The sequence below is a fragment of the Choloepus didactylus genome, chromosome 17, assembly GCF_015220235.1.
Source record: "Choloepus didactylus isolate mChoDid1 chromosome 17, mChoDid1.pri, whole genome shotgun sequence".
Taxonomy (NCBI): domain Eukaryota; kingdom Metazoa; phylum Chordata; class Mammalia; order Pilosa; family Megalonychidae; genus Choloepus; species Choloepus didactylus.
In genome coordinates, this window is record NC_051323.1 from 2979011 (window position 1) to 2983540 (window position 4530).

At 39.3% G+C, this 4530-nt stretch overlaps 1 pseudogene; it reads left to right on the forward strand.

Moving 5' to 3' along the window:
• The first annotated feature begins 3651 nt into the window (after window positions 1-3651).
• Window positions 3652-4306, forward strand: LOC119512808 (annotated as a pseudogene).
• The last annotated feature ends 224 nt before the right edge of the window (window positions 4307-4530 follow it).

The window sequence follows — 4530 nt, forward strand, 5'->3', positions numbered from 1 at the left end:
GGTTTCCTTCCAGACATGCAAGGATGGTTCAACATAAGAAAATCAATCAATATATTACAGCACATTAACAAATCACAAGAGTAAAATCAAATGATTATCTCAATAGATGCTAAAAAAGCATTCAACAAAATCCAACACACCTTTTTGATAAAATACTTCAAAAGGTAGGAATTGAAGGAAACTTCTCAATATGATAAAGAATATGTATGAAAAAACTACACCCAGCACAGTACTCAATGTTGAGAGACTGAAAGCCTCCCCTCTAAGATCAGGAATGAGACAAGGATGCCCACTGTCACCACTGTTATTCAACATTGTGCTAGAAGTTCTAGCCAGGGCAACCTAGCAAGACAAAGAAATAAAAGGCATCCAAATTGTAAAGGAAGAAATAACACTGTCATTATATGCAGATGATGTGATCTTATATTTGGAAAACCCTGAGAAATTTATGAGACAGCTACTAGAGCAAATAAACAAATTTGCAAGTAGTGAGATACAAGGTTAATGCATAAAAGTCAGTCATGTTTCTATATGCTAGAAATGAACAAAGTGAAGAGACACTCAAGAAAAAGATACCATTTTCAATAACAACTAAAAAACAAGTACCTAGGAATAAACTTAACCAAAGATGTAAAAGACCTACACAAAGAAAAGTACATAACTCTAATAAAAGATATAGAAGGGGACTTAAAGATGGAAAAATATTCCATGTTCTTGGATGGGAAGGCTAAGTGTCATTAAGATGTCAATTCTACCCAAACTCATCTACAGATTCAATGTAATCCCAGTCAAAATTCCAACAATCTACTTTGCATACTTGGAAAAGCTGGATATCGAATTTACTTGAGAATGGAAGATGCCTCAAATTGCTAAAAACATGCTGAAAAAGAAAAATGAAGTGGGAGGACTTATGCTCCCTGACTTTGAAGATTATCATAAAGACACGGTAGTCAAAACAGCATGGTACTGGAACAAAGGTAGACTTACTGATCAATGAAATCTATTTGAGAATTTGGAGATAGACCCCCAGATCTATGGCCAACTGATCTTTGATAAGGCCCCCAAAGCCACTGAACTGGGACATAACAGTCTTTTCAACAAATGGGACTGGGAGAGTTGGATAACCATATCCACACCCTACACAAAAATTAATGCAAAGAGGATCAAAGACCTCAATATAAAAGATAGTACCATAAAACTCCTAGAAGATAATGTAGGGAAGCATCTTGAAGACCTTGTATTAGGCAGCAACTTCCTAGACCTTACACCCAAAGCATAAGCAACAAAATAAAAAATTACATCAATGGGAACTCTTCAAGCTTAGAAGTTTCTGTACCTCAAAGGAATTTGTCAAAAGGGTGAAGAGGCAGCCAACTCAATGGGAAAAAAAAAGTTGGAAACCATGTATCTGACAAAAGACTGACATCTTGCATATAAAAAGAAATCCTGCAACTCAATGACAATAGTACAGACAACCCAATTACAAAATGGGCAAAAGATATGAAAAGACAGTTCTCTGAAGAGGAAATACAAATGGCCAAGAGAACACATGAAAAAATGTTCAGCTTCACTAGCTATTAGAGAGTTGCAAATTAAGATCAAAGTGAGATACCATCTCACACCAATTAGAATGGCTGCCATTAAACAAACAGGAAACTACAAATGCTGGAGGGGATGTGGAGGAATTGGAACTCTTATTCATTGTTGGTGGAACTGTATAATGGTGCAGACACTCTGGAAGTCAGTCTGGCAGTTCTTTAGAAAACTAGATATAGAGTTACCCTTTGATCTAGTGATTGCACTTCTTGGTATATATCCGGAAGATCTGAAAGCAGTGATCCCAACAGATATCTGCATGCCAATGTTCATAGCAGCATTATTCACCATTGCCAAGAGATGGAAACAATCCAAATGTCCTTCAACAGATGAGTGGATAAATAAAATGTGGTATATACACATGTTGGAGTACTATGCGGTGGTAATAAGGAATAATATCATGAAACATATGACAACATGGATGAACCTTGAAGACCTAATGCTGAGCAAAATAAGCCAGGCACAAAAAGAGAAATATTATATGCTACCACTAATGTGAACATTGAAAAATGCAAAATAAATGGTTTATAATGTAGAATGTAGGGGTACTAGCAATAGAGAGCAATTAATGACAGGGGATAGATAACCAAATGAGAACAGATAAGCTCTCATATGTAAATTTAACATTCTGGGAATGCCCAAGAATGTCTATGGTTTGTTAATTTCTGGTGGATATGGTAGGAATGTTCACAGAATTGTTGCTATATTAGGTTATTTTCTTCAGGTAGAGTGTGAGCATGTTGGATGTAAAGAAGTTATTTTAGGTTAGTAGTCTTTTTCTGACTCCCTTGTTATGGCTTGTTTGAAAAGTTTTTTTATTGTATTTTTTAAAATTTTTTTATGCAGTTAATTTAAAAAAGTTATTAAAAAAAACAATGAAATATATGCAGAGCCCCCTTGAGGAGCTGGTAGAGAATGCAGGAGTGCTGGGCTTCCCCACCTCAATGCTTGCTGATGTGCTCACAGGCATAGGGGACTGGTGGTTTGATGGGCGGAGCCCTCTACCATGGGACTTCACCTTGGGAAGACTGTTGCTGCAAAAGGAGAGGCTAGGCCTCCCTATAATTATGCCTAAGTGCCTGCTCCTGAATGCCTCTTTGTTGCTCAGATGTGGCCCTCTCTCTCTAGCTAAGCCAAGTTGGCAGGTGAAATCACTGTCCTCCCCCTTATATGGAATATGACACCCAGGGGAATAAATCTCCCTGGCAACATGGAATATCACTCCAGGAAAGGAATCCAGACCAGGCATCATGGGGTGGAGAACATCTTGACCAAAGTGGGGATGTGAAAGGAAATGAAATAGGCTTCAGTGGCAGAGATTCCAAAAGGACCTGAGAGGTCACTCTGGTGGGCACTCTTATGCACTATATAGACAACCCTTTATAGGTTCTAATGATTTGGAAAAGCTAGCAGTAAATACCCAAAACTATCAAACCACAACCCAGAACCCTTTAATCTTGAAGATGATTGCATAGAAATGTAGCTTATGAGAGGTGACAATGTGATTGGGAAAGCCATGTCGATCACACTCCCCTTTGTCCAGTGTATGGATGGATGAGTAGAAGGGGCAAAAAAAAATAGGCACCCCGTGCTCTTTTTTACTTTAATTGCTCTTTTTCATTTTCATTTTTATTCTTATTATTTTTGCCTGCGTGGTAATGAAAATGTTCAAAATTAATTTTGGTGATGAATGCACAACTATATAAAGATACTATGAGCAATTGAATGTATGCTTTGTAAGACTGCATGGTATGTGAATATTTCTCCATAAAAATGAATTAAAACAAAACAAAACAAAACAAAAACTTACTTTAAAAACACAAGGAGGCCTCACGCGCGGCGGTGGCTCAGGGCTTCCCACACCGCTGCTCGCCGGGGTTGCGCTCCCCGCCCATTTCCGCACCTGCTTCCTCCACCACTGCTCCAAGAAGCTGAGAAGCAACCTCCCAGGCGTCCGGCAGCGTCTGTCAGATGAGCTGAGAGGGGATCCGCCGAGGCCGTCGTCAGAGCCACCCAGCCGGTTGTGCACCTGGCGGACTGGCCGGGCTCCCTCCCATGTCCTCCGTTGGTCCAGGAGGGTCCCGGCACCGTCTCGACGGTGACCCCTCCAGACGCACAGACTGGGCGGGACCCGCACCACAAGCGCATAGCATCGTGAGACACCTGCCCTACTTCTGCCATTGACAGGTGGTGCAGGGCTTCATTTGTGGCTCCAAGCAGCTGGGCATCCCCACTGCTGACTTCCCTGAAGAAGCTGATATATCCACTGACATTTATGATGGTGGGTCAGTGTTGTAAGCAGAGATGCCCATAAGGTCGTGGAGAGCATAGGATGGAACCCATACCACAAGAATATGAAAAAGTCCATGGAAACTCATCTTGTGCATAGCTTCAAATAGGATTTCTATGGGGAAATGTTTAATGTGGCCATTGTTGGCTACCTCAGACAAGAAAAGAACTTTGATTCTTTAGAGTTACTTATTTCAGCAATTCAAGGTGATATTGAGGAGGTAAGAAATGATTAGAATTACCAGAACATTTGAAAATTAAAGAAGACAATTTCTTCCAGGTCCCTAAGAGCAGAATAATGAATGGCCCCTGCAGAAAAATTATCTTATTTAATCATTCACTGTTTTCTAGTATTTCATTGCTTATAACTGCACAGTCTCATGTTGGCTATATTTTAAAATTCATTTTCCTAAAGCTATGAATTAGTTTATACAGTACAATGTAGTTAATAGATTTATGCTTCAACTGTTAAACCCGTCATACCACAGTACTAAAAAGATTTCATTTAAAAATCAAGATTTTTTTTTATGCTATATGTGGATTGAAAACCCTTTCAAAGCTTTCTAAAATATACCAGTTAGAAAGGTCATAAGGTTCTTATGATGAAAACAAAACAGATGTAAGTGTGGGTGAAGGGTATATCAC